At 33.8% G+C, this 13,273-nt stretch overlaps 1 protein-coding gene across 2 annotated transcripts in view; it reads left to right on the top strand.

Annotated features, from left to right (window-relative positions):
* Positions 1 to 13,273, top strand: part of LOC124533440 (probable GPI-anchored adhesin-like protein PGA55) — a 46,198-nt gene that overhangs the window by 26,388 nt on the left and 6,537 nt on the right. The gene's annotated exons all lie outside the window — the stretch shown is intronic.

The raw sequence follows: 13,273 nt of genomic DNA, 5'->3' as shown, positions 1-13,273 counted from the left end.
TAAAACGTGTTTTATGCGTTTGTATTAAAAAAATCTATAATTAAAGTTTATTTTTTGATTTTCTATCAAAATTAAAAATAAGTACATTATATTTATATACTTTGACTATTACAATGAAGCTTGAGATGTATTACGGTGAAGAAAATGATATTTATTTATTGATAAAACGGTAAAATACGCTCATAATAATTTAACACTAAACAACTACCCTAGATAATCCAGCTCAATCGTTAGTGCATATTTAAATGATCCATTCTCGTTAATTAGAAGCTGTGAGATTAATGCCGGCAGGTTCAGCCCTCTTATATAATAAAGAAATCCAATCCAGATCAACATTTTAAAAATAACTCGTAAGTTTGTTTCGAATATCAGATATAATATATCACGTTACATATGTATCATCTACAATCCGTATTTAGCAAAGGAATTCGTGACATAACAAGAATGAGTGTTATTTCGAAGATTAGCGTACTGTGGGAGTGGCGTGGGACGTGGGCCTGACTGACGACGCCGGACATCTGACGTGGGTCAAGGTTAGCTGGTTTCCTCGGTTGAGGAATTGAGCCGTCAGTCGTCATTCGACCTCATCCAAACAAAGATGACATTTCACGTGTTGCAGCGACTTCCTCGTGCACTTGACGTCGGTTGTAGGATCAGTATTTTCCTGTTTGCTTTCTAAAAAAAATAAAGCCGGTTGGCATAATTTTACATACAGGATAAGGCATCGTTATAAATATACGAAATAAAAAGGCGGTTAGTTTATTTTAAAAGTAATGAATTATATTTAGCACGAGCTGTCCGGCAGAGACCTAAATATGGAAATGCCGATTTTAAGTATCTGTTTACATCAGATAAGCTATTTCGTAATATAATTATACTTCTAGAACTGTCACCAGGCTGACGTCAGGACCGAGAGGTTTCTTTAAGTTATGTCTGAACTTTTCGATTACGCACCATTTAAACGTATTTTATGAAGCGACATATAAACACAATATGAATTTAATATTGCATAAAAAGATAATATGCAATAAAGTATTATTAGACAATATTCATAATAATAGCATAAATAATTGATAATTACACGTAAACCATTTTATTAATCGATTCACAGCTGGTCTATTGTGAACGATATGAAAATATAGATGAATAATTAAACTACGAATATTATGTAACGCGAATTATGAGTCACCGTGCGATGATTGTGTACCATGGTGATTAGTGTGGGAATCGTGACTCGTGAAGCGTGAGCAGCGGCATGCGATTCCCATGCTTACTAGACAGTGGACGCGGACGGGCTCGCGGCCGGCCGGGCGGCATTCCGCGCGAGGCTCGGGCAGCGACGCGGTATGTAGCGAGGCGACCCGCGCACGGGCTATCATTTACAGACCTTATATAAACTAAATACTGAGAGCAGATCTACTTATTCGTCATTAAAGGCGGCGGCCGGCCGTAACGTTACCTAATTTTCTTAGTCAGCGTAAATGAAAGAAGGCCAAGTGATGACAATGTTAATCAAATCCTCATTAATATATCTGTGTCCACGTCTATAAAATATTGAAGTGGTACTATTATCGTTGGCTGTATAAAAATTGGTTATATTTAAATATTTGATACTTTAATTATATAGATAATTTCCAAGTTGGAAGATTTCACATAAATTTCATTTGTTTTGTAATACTCACACTTGATAAATGTTTACGGCAGAGACTTGTGTGGATAATCGCTACAACGCCGGTAAGTGCGGTAATTGTCGGTCAATTTTACCGAAGTTATTGCCGCTACACGTGCCCTTCGCTGTAGCAGTGGATATTAATGTAATGTTAAAATGTAGTTACCTAGTTGCCGATACCTACTTGACAAGAGGAGGATGTATCTATTGAATTATTTGTAAAATTAACATTGATGAAGCAATTTCCATGGAATTTGTAGTGTAGTTATATATTTAATCTACGTTAAAATGTGATGTAGACGGATGCGAGTTATTAAATGTCTGCCGTATACATACCGTGGTGCGTCCGCGGCTCGTAATGACCGCGCACATCTCGCTATCGGCCTGGAATGTCTTGATCAAAATTGTGCCGGCAGCGCCACTTCCAGTCCACTCGTAGCGCTGTAAACAAGGACGTGCTAATTTATTCACCGTGAAGGTCATACGGTCGTTTGTATCGTACATTTTCAGGGAATGTTGTAACAATGAATTCGCTTTCAAGTCAATTCATTCATTTCATATTCATCGTTCAACGGTCGACTGTGATTGATGCAGTATCAGTATCTTGTCATTGGTGTTACACATGCCCGACAGTTGTTTGTCAATCGCAGTGGTGGCTCTATTTATTTTCTATGTGTAATCTTATCGGTGTCTGTAGAGTGGAAAAGAATCACCCTTAAAAACTGTCGGTGTAGCAGTGAGATGCAAGTCGATTTCAAAAATACAATAGAAATGATGTTATGTGGTAATCCCTATGTAGACGGAAAGTCACCAATGAAACCATTTATTTTGTAATTTAACGTAAACTTGACTGTAAGCCTGCAAAAACCTTCTCTTCTTGCATGGGCAAGTAAATAATTATGAAGATACCATATTACAACCTTAAATCATAATAAATTAATATTTTGCAAAGTACCATTGTTGATAACTACACTTTCTATTAATATATGAATATTAAATTATTCGCTTGAGATAATCGGCTTCAAAATATAATATTTATAACGGAGATACTTTTTCTTAAAGCAATCGTTAAAAGTAACGACCGGAGTAGACCGTATCGTAGCTGTTTTTATAACTTCTCTTAAGTATATCTTTAATTAAGGATATTTTATAGGCCTTAAAGAGCAGGTACAAGCGGGTTTAATTACAGCACTGTCAGCTAATATTAGCTTCCCTTCAACTCGTGTAATTAGTGTTAGTACTGATTAAGGAAAACATTTAATTAATATAATTTAGAAAAGTAAAGAACTAATAAATTTTATGTATTATTTTCATTGTATAGTCTACCTAAATATAAGCCTTGTCGCTTGTGCTCTCTGGGTTGGTACAAGTAGAAATACGTAGGTATTTTTATTGGTGTATGTTTGGTTATAACACACTATATCTGAGATTATAATTATAGGGACAGTTAAATAACATATTCGACTTAGTTGGTGGCGCGTTTGTAAAAATATGGTAGTATGGAGTCGAGATAGCCCAGTGGTTACAACGCGTGCATCTTAACCGATGATTGCGGGTTCAAACCCAGGCAAGCACCGCTGATTCATGTGCTTAATTTGTCTTTATAATTCATCTCGTGCTCAGCGAAATATGTTCAATAGCGTGGTGGAATATGTTCCAAACCTTCTCTTCAAAGGGAGAGGAGGCCTTTAGCTAAGCAGTGTGAATTTACAGGCTGTTGTTGACAAATATGGATAATGTAGATTGTATTTAGAATGTGATGCAAGTGTACGTCAGTTTTATTTTCTTTCACCGCTCGATTGAGGTTGGGTCTGGTTTACATGAACTCAAAACTTTTCTTGAGATTATTTTAAAAACACGTAAAAAAGTCTACCTTTTTTTCTAAATTTCCATCAATCACGACGATAAATTATAACGAGAAAATGATAAGGTCAATTATGCAGTACCGACTGTTTATTTTAAATTCGTAATGGTTTCCTTAAGTAGCGGACTACAGATCACAAATAGTATGAATATGAATCATCGAAACCTAAAGCAATATAACAGTTGTTATTTATTTAAATTACACGTACTTTGCTTCGACGTTTTATCTGAATACAATGACTTATTTCGAACAGCTCTTAATCTTTTTACAACTAAATTGAACGTAGTTTACTGTATACAATTCCAAGCAAAGAAATATTAGATTAAATAAATAAGGAAATAAATATTGGATAGCATCACATTACACATAAATTACTCTGATCCCAATGTAAGTAGCTAAAGCACTTGCGTTATGGAAAATCAGAAATAACAATGGTATCACAAACACCTAGACCCAAGACAACATAGAAAATTAATGAACTTTTTCTTCATCGACGCGGCCCAGAATTGTACCAGGGACCTCGGAGTGGCGTACCAATGAAAACCGGTGTAAACACTACTCGACCATGGAGATCGTCTTTATCATATTTATAGAAAACTAGAGATATAATAAAAAAGTATGTTGTTACAAAAGGAATATAATAAATTATTTAAATATAGTTTTTCAAAAGACAAACACACTAAAGATTCTATTCTTGACGTTTTAATATTGAAAGAGGTTTTAAGTGTAGTATTGAAAGAAATGTCTCGGGAATCAAAAGAACTGCGAAACGACTGAACATTTCCCCTAGATAACGTCACTTCAAGCAGTTCCTTTGTGACAGTCGCAAGTGTGTCAAGACCCGGTGAGTGTATGGAGGAACGTGGATATTGTCTGTCCGCCTTATCGCGTCAGACGGCTTCTGTTTGAGCTGTTACGTGAACGACAATCAAATAACAGCGAGAAAAGAGCACACACAATACGTTCGTTCTTTGAATATTGTTAATATGTAGTTTTTAATATTATTATTTGAAAAGTAACTAAAGTTATATGCTAATTAATAAAAGCTTTTTATAACTTTTGAGTTTCTTGTCGGTTCTTCTGAGTAAAATCAACTTTCCGAACCGGTGGTAGCTTCACTTAGTATAGTTGTTAATTGACGATTTTAAAGTGCTTGTAAAAGCCTACTTGAATAAAGTATATTTTGATTTTTTGATTTTTATTGATGGTTTATTATGAGGGATCTTCCTTTCAATTATGAGAGAAAAAAATCGGTAAATAACAAAACAGCTGATCAGCACTGTTATAAGAAAGTTAATAAATGTCGTAATAAAAATAATGCGTTTGAAGTAAGGTAGTGTTTACTGTGAAATGTAGAGCTCGTAATTTGTACCTTTCAGGGATAAAAACTTGTATTTTTACTGCGATATATATTTCATTCGGAATGATACGTTGAGGAAATTCAAGCAAAAACAGGCTTCGGTTATTGCAGGGAAAAGTATCAAGTGTAATGTAACGACGGCTAATGTCTTCCGCGAGTTCGGCTCCATGTTTGATTGTGAAGAGATCTTAAATATGTAAAATACGTTTTAAGTTTGGCTAACTGTTATAAGAAGTATTAAGTTCTTTATATACTTTTCTGCGCATTATTGTAGTTATTTGAAAGCGTTGTCATTTTAATGTATCAAAATTTCTTAGATATGTCTATTAGTCGTTTTGCTGTGTGTCATTTATCAAGAATTAAAATATTGTAAAGGTAAATAAAGGTCATTAAATGCTTAGTATGTCTACAACTGCATCACGATCGAGAGTCATCGATTTGTATGTATAACAGTGCTCATTGCAGTTGTCTTTTAATATTTGCTGTCGTTTATGTATGCCATATACAAAAGTACCTAAATGATCATAACTTGTCACCATCGCTTTATTTGGCAAAGATAAGGCAATATTCTCTCCCCAAAGACGATGTCGTGTTGGAAAATACCTTTATGCTTTCTCCCAAAATTGGTAACTTATATGACTGTCACTCGCTTTGCTGAACAGGACCAAGATCAAGACTACCAAATTAGTCATTTTAAATAATCGGAACTTTCCCCTTCACTTTTCCACATACCGTACCATCTTGACCGCTAGTCTTTTTTGTGGACCTCAAAATTGAAAGCATCTTAAAGTTTTGAGACACCCCTAGCTAGGGTCCTTGAGACCTGTGCATCTTATATTTCATTCCTTAAATTAAAATTAAAAGGCATTTAGATTCTATGAACTTTTAATTTATCGACTTTATCTTTTACTAAATCAATCTATAAAGCGCTGTCTACGAACAAAGCAAACGAAAGACATAGAACAAGCGTAAAAGCTACAAAAACATACATACTATACTGTATTCGAAGACGGACTCAGGGGGCGGAGGGTCGTATCGATCGGGCGTGACAGCCTGTATCTAGGACCTCCCTGATATCCTTTCACATATCGAACGCTATCGCCATGTCGATTATTCATCGCTGTTTTGATATGAGCTGCTCAATAAGCATCCAAGGTTTCGCAAGCAATGAACATAGAAGTATCTAAACAGTTTTATGTCACATTTTTTTCGCTAACTAGATATCGTGAACAGAATATTGGTAATATAGAAACAAGTGATTACATCGTTAGATGTTTATATTCGTGCAGCAGTCGTAAAGTAATCCGAGGAGCTTCTCATTATTCTTTTTATATTTTCAGTTCTGACTGTTTGTATATGATGTATATGAACCTTTTTTAAGGTTTTGGTTATTACTTTCGCGTTGGGTTCAGTACAGACCCAAGGCGAAGATTTGATTAGTATTGGACCTATAAAGTTTTTATTTGAAGCGAGGATAGCAGGAACTCAATTGGAGAAACCTTTGAAACTGGAAATATACATATAAATTTCATGTGTAGATATGATATGATACGTAAAATTTATCGTTAATCACTTAAAACTTTAATGACACTATTGACACAGGTTTAAGTGTGTGTAAAGGGTACATTATAGCGAGAACTTCAGAGTTAAGAAGACATCTGTATGACGTAATTTAGTGAGTGTATAAACGACTTATGTCTCGCGAACTGATGAATACATTACGGCTTAACCCTGAACTGAATTACTCATCCTCAACAGGTTCCAGTAACTTCGACACATTCACAATCCGATCACTCGATGAGGAAATATAGTCTTTAGTAAACAATAAATTATAGTCTCAAGTACGTAGTCACCTGTGCTACGGACAAGATAGTTTTTCCTTAATTTTCTAATCTACTTATGACGTTATTTAGATGTATTAACCGATAAATAAAGTTTAAAGATCAGAAGCCGAAAATTTGTAATGTTTTTATTGTTAAACTTAATTTCTAGTGTACTGTGAGGAATTAATTGATAAACGTAAAGTTATAAAAGCTCTTCCGGCTATAAAAACGGTCTATTAAAGCTTGATCGACGACTTGGTTAATGCACAAAATTAATGTTACTCGTAGAGTCGTACTTCTGAAACATTTATTAGATCAATACCAAAACATCTTATCGCTTGAAAGGGTTGAAAACTTTTGACCCTTCCTCGGAAGATTTCTCTCGAGATCTAACCGCTTGCTCGAGTTCGGAGCTAAATTTAGCACTCCACAAATTGTTTATGAAATCTGATTGAAAATGTTTATAGATATACAAAGCCAAATGTAATATTTTCCTTGACGAGTCTTCATATATTTATGTATGTATAGTATATACTTATAGGATGTCTGTAAAATTTATATAATAATAATAGTCTTATAGTTATTATATTAATTCTCTTCATATGAGTCTAATGTCAAAATATATTTATATTGATTCCTCTTTAAACGAGTATAATTATTTTTTCGGTAAATATTTCCGAAGGTTGCTATTGTTGCAATATTCTTATGTCATTATTTGGCTTTGTAAGCTTAGCCGGGAGACAATACGAGTGAATCATTGTTTGTCTTTCTAGTACAGCAATGTGGCTTGTGGTTTACAAATACAGCTTCAATTTCCTATATAAACTGCATCTATCTCTGGGTAATTGCGAGGGATAATATATAATATTACGATTTTAGAAGATATCATCACTTATATCTATCAATATACTAAAGTTGGCTTTTGAATCGTCATTTACAATTTTTAATTAAGAATAAGCTACCTGTCAGAATCCTTCAAACCCACCCACAAGGTGCACGCGTTACAAGCGGTTAACAGGAACTGCGAGAAAATTAAGAAGTATGTATATTAATATTATATGTATACATATATCTAATTAAGACATTTGATATATTTAAATAAAGGTTTACTCGTTTAGACATTTCCATCACATTACTTTCTATTAATATACTTCGGGGACATCGGCAGTTGATGTTTTCTCTTTATGTATTCATAATAGTTATTTTATTTTTTATATTTTATCAAACGTGAAGAGTGCTCGTGTGTGTCATATCTCGTATCAGAGATAGTTCTTCCTTGGACACAAGCCAGGTCTTCTTAGTATTCTAATCTAGATCTAGAGAGACCAACCACTTCGAGTATTCACACAAAACAAATATGTTGATACCCAATACAAACAATTATATCGTCGTTATTAAGGTAAAGAAACACATTCCTATTTTACCCTAGGGTCGTCATCAAACTACCTGGAGTATTATCCTAATAAAAAAGATGGTATCGTCTAAATTTAAGGGGAATCAGAAAATAGCTGAGTCAATTACACCCTCGCTAATGTGACCGTATAACATCCTGTCCATCTTCCACTTCGCTAACTACAGCTGGTCACGTTTACTTGGACGGCTCAGCTCCGTTTTTACAAAATTCAATCTAAGCGTCTGCATATAAGGTTATTTTTACAGTGATGTATTGTGTATATTTTATCATGCTATACGTATGGCCTTTATATACACATAAATACCTATAACGACGATCACTGGATTAGATAGTAATAATAATAAAAATATGTGCCAAAAAATATTTAAGTAAATTTTCATCATTGATTTTGTAAGTTAAGTTTGTGATGTTGACTTTTTCTTTAAAAGATCTACAATAATTACTTACTGTATACATTTTTTTTGTATTTATTTTTCTATAATACTTAACTGTAAAAAGAACCCTATAGACAATAAGTTTCTATAACGTAAAATGTTTCCAATGATTTAAGGCGGCTTTCAGTCTGTGTGTGTGCATATTATTCTATATATAAAAAGATAAAAAAAAAATAATAATAACAAAATATTAAAACTACATTAACTGTTCGAATACGAATGATTAATTCGTTACTTAAACAAATTATACACTTATACATAGAATTATTTTTAAACGGCGAGACTTCATCTGTGTTACTGACTATGTATTCTTTGCAATGAATGTCTTAGCAGTTGTCTTCCATAAGATGATGTATATCTGTCACTAAGTAGCTCAGATATATTCAACCTGCGTCACCGTGAAATTACATATTAATACCAGCACGGAAGCTAGGCCCTCCTCACTGGAGCTATCTGTTTTCATTACCATTAATTAGATCCCCCACTAATATAACTACGACAAGATCGAGCTAATGAACTTCCTCGCTTTATCAAGTATCATATTATGATATATTTGTATATCTTCGGAACTTGGTATATAACTGAATTCCTCGTAAATGGTTCAATCGATTTCAGTAAAAAGTTTTAATAGTAGCGCTGCGATCGGGAAGGAAATAAAACCTTATTTTACCCGGACGAATTCGGGAAACGTAGTTAGTCTATATTATAACAACAACAAGAGCATGTATATTTCCTGGGCTAAGGATAAGGCCTCCTCTCCCTTTGAGGAGAAGGTTTGGAACATATTCCACCACGCTGTTCCAATGCCGGTTTTGGTGGATTACATATGTGGCAGCATTTCTATGAAATTAGGTACATGCAGGTTTCCTCACGATGAGAATTATAAACACAAATTATGCACATTGAATTTAGTGGTGCTTTCTTTGAATCCGCATTCATGGGTAAAGATGCACGCTTTCTAACCACTGGACCATCTCGGCTTAAGTCTATATTATTTTATTAAAATTATATGATATAGTATTATTCAATATAACTATGGTTTAAATAAATGTTCAGTGATCGTAGATTAAAATATAATCGCTGTAATAAAATCTAGTACTTACATCACTCGACCGTTTCCTCCGCAACAGTTGCCTGGATGGTATCGCTCTTTAGCGGTAAGGCTGCCTTTGTCAACAGCTGTTGTTTTGTTTCATTTGTTTTTCCACTAGATGTGTCATCGTGTTTAACAATAAAGTATAATAATAATACTCTTTTATTAAATTTTAATGTGTTCATTTATTTATTTCTAAATCTATTCGTACGGTATTTATAAATACTAGAGCGATTAAAGACATTGAAAGAAAAAATAGATTTGGTACCTTCAAATGACACTCGTTTGTTGAAGCGACATATGCCATTATATTCCATTTTCGAATTTTAAGTGTAAATAATACATGCACTTTATATATGATAACGTTACTCTATATACAAATTTTGTATTTAAAAATGGAATTTCTATTTCACAATTAGAACATGACCTGTAGTACGAGTAAAGTCGTTAATTATTATAGTTCACTTGCTGCTGCACTGAAGGCTGTATTTGTTACACTGGAAGTTTGCGATGACAATAGTATTCGACCTAAATAAGTTCTGTATACGTCTATATAAGTAGCCATATTCGTGACTTCTGAATTGTTTGAGTTCGTGGAGAGGTCAGGGCGGCACTCCAAGTTGGGGCCTCGAGGGCCGAGGGTCTGTGTCGAGGTCGAGTCAATGTCGGCCGACACTCGACACCGCTGCAACGCTTCGATAGCGGGCACTGGGCACGTGACATAAGGAGCTCCTCAAACTGAGATGCGCGCCTCACAAGTCACAGCCTGATTTATCGAGATACTTTGTTTTATTGACTTCCTAACTTTCGGTGTTATGATTTTGGTATTATCTCATTTTAAACAATAGTCTAGAATATGCTCTTTAACTTGAAGCCTTTTAAGTCACAATTATGTTTATAAATAATCTAATGATCATCCACCTTTAGAGAAGCTTTTAGTTATCAGTCAGATCGATCTGACAATTAATGAAATACTTCTATTCAGTTTATATTAAAGTATGTATGTTAGCTAGATTTACAAAAAGATATCCTTATAATTTACCGGAGCAATTTCTGTTTTAATATTGTCCTTCCTATATTTTCTTATTGATAGAAGTAAGAGCAGAATATTATAATCGATTCTAAATTTACCCCTTTGGAAAAATGTTTGACCATCGATCGTTCGGTAAATGTATATATTTCTTATTAAAGAGTGACGGTGCCGTTTTTCATTTTGACATTAAAAAGTTTCAAATACAATAAAAGCTCAAGCTTTGAAAGATCAAGGGAACATGTTAATTATCTGAAAAAAAATTTTATCATTCGATATCGTGTGCGTATGTATACTCTATTAAGAGTTTGAGTTGAAAGTTTAAGCTGACCAAATGGTCACACTCTGTTTAGTGTCAGATATATGAATAATGTTTTTTGAGAAATTTGAAATGTGTCGTGTGTCAAATTCCTTATGCACTTACAGCTATGTACCTACCGGCTATTATGTTAGCGTTGGCTTTTTCCGTAATGCGATAGTCTGGTGTTATGCCAACCGATTATGAAATACGAGACTGAAACATATTTCGAAATATTCACGCGGTACTTAGGAAAACATTTTATTGATTTTGTAACTGTTTCTGATCGACAAATTTATATTTCCTTATATTTAGAGAAGGGTTCAACACGGAAACAAATTATAACGGGTACAATTTCGGAAAGGCTCCTTACGATATTTTACTACAGCGCCGAATAACACAAACACAAAAAAAAGCACTTGAATACCCCTGTATTGAACCCACTTGTAAACTCGCACTGTTCGGGAGACCGACGTGTTTTCGACTCAGCCATAGCGAGAGTTAATCAAAGTGTTTTATCATCAATATCATTGAATATATAAATGTTAGTGTTACTTAAATCAGTAGTGTTATACATAGCGAGTTAATTTTGGCAAGTCAAACTAAAAATAATAAACTTTGCTTGTTAAGGTTTACAACACGAAACAAACTCTCGTCGAGTATCGTCGAACGGCTGGCCAGAGCTTTCTGTTCCGCCGAAACAAAGCATTCGACGCGCGCTCCTCGCAAATATTCCATTCACACTCTAAATATATAAATTAAGTAATAAACTAACTTATAGTGAACCAATCAAAATTGAATGTTTCTAGTAAGATTTACAACCCAAAATCTTTGGTTAGAATCTGATCACTGGGTAAAAATTTTAGAAGTGAGCGTCACGCACGTATCCTTGCTATCGCCAAAGTTAGTTTTTAGATTTTTGTATATAATACACTATGTACAGGCTCACTTCCAGCTGATTTACTCTTGAAGTGTCTATATGTCGACCACATACCATCAGATTGTCCATTCTACAGGCTTCGGTAAAGGTATATAAAATTATGCATGTAAAAGACCCGTAACCAAATCCTATGTTTGTTCGAAAGTCTACGAGTTTGCGTTAATGAGCGCTCGCGGCCGGAGATGTTTCATCCTGAATAATTTCCCGTCGGTTTAATTTTTTTCCGCTGGCGTCGTTATTTCTTCACGGATAATTCTCATCTCCTGTTTACGGATTTTTTTCATTGTTTTCTAAGCGTATCTTATTAATTACTACCAAATACTATATTGTAGCTTTCTGATTTATTTAACGCATAGTTATACGTATGTTAGATTTTCTCTGAATGAAAAATCTTTAATTAAATATTACGGCTTATAGAAATATTTAGGTTTTTAAAATAATAGTGTAGAATAATTATTGAAATTCTTCACGAACTCTATAATATATAATTCCTCTCCGACTAAATGATATAATATTAGCTAAACATAATTATGCGTAATATTTATTACAAATAAACTTTACCGAATACATTAAACACACACAGCTAGAGAGTGTTCTACTGTTACAAAGTATCTTGAATATTTTCTTCGAAATGAAAACTGTTATACAACGACGTACATACAATTACATTTAAATTTAACATGATTATTGAAACAAATGTACTCATTTATTCACGTTTAGGAGAATGTTGGAACAATAGCGTATTCATATAACCGGGCACGCTATTATCATATTACAGTGAATTGATAAATTAACTATTTTCTCATTTCGAATAATGCGTTCCTTAATTCAAATGGTTTATTGTCGATCGATGACTAATATTTATCATCTATCGAGAATATTGCAGAATAAATGTCGTATGTACAGATATAACAATCAGATCAAAAAATCTGGACCATAATTATTTGAACACGGATGTAATTTAACTGTCGTCAGCCGTCTTTTTTTTCTTTTGAAGTAAAGTTTCTATCCCCTGCTATAAAATTAATCTCCATAAACTATATAAGTATTAGTAGTCGCTCGTTGTTATGTGTCAGGCAAAAAAGTAACCTACATATGTCCTTACTTGGGAGTCCGAATTTGCGTCATACCAAATTTCATCAAATTCGGTTCACTGGTTTAGTCGTGAAAGAACGACAGACAGCTTGATAGGCAGAGTTACTTTCACATTTATAATATAGATATGAGTGTTAATTTTAATTTGTATTTTAAATATATTGTTACTTCATATATTTGTATTTATATGGTAAGGTTTATTTACTGTGATTTTTAAATAGATACCGCATGTTAGGTAATTAATGGCTGCGTA

The sequence above is a fragment of the Vanessa cardui genome, chromosome 11, assembly GCF_905220365.1.
Source record: "Vanessa cardui chromosome 11, ilVanCard2.1, whole genome shotgun sequence".
Classification (NCBI taxonomy): Eukaryota; Metazoa; Arthropoda; class Insecta; order Lepidoptera; family Nymphalidae; genus Vanessa; species Vanessa cardui.
This window is presented reverse-complemented; position numbering and strand designations above follow the sequence as displayed.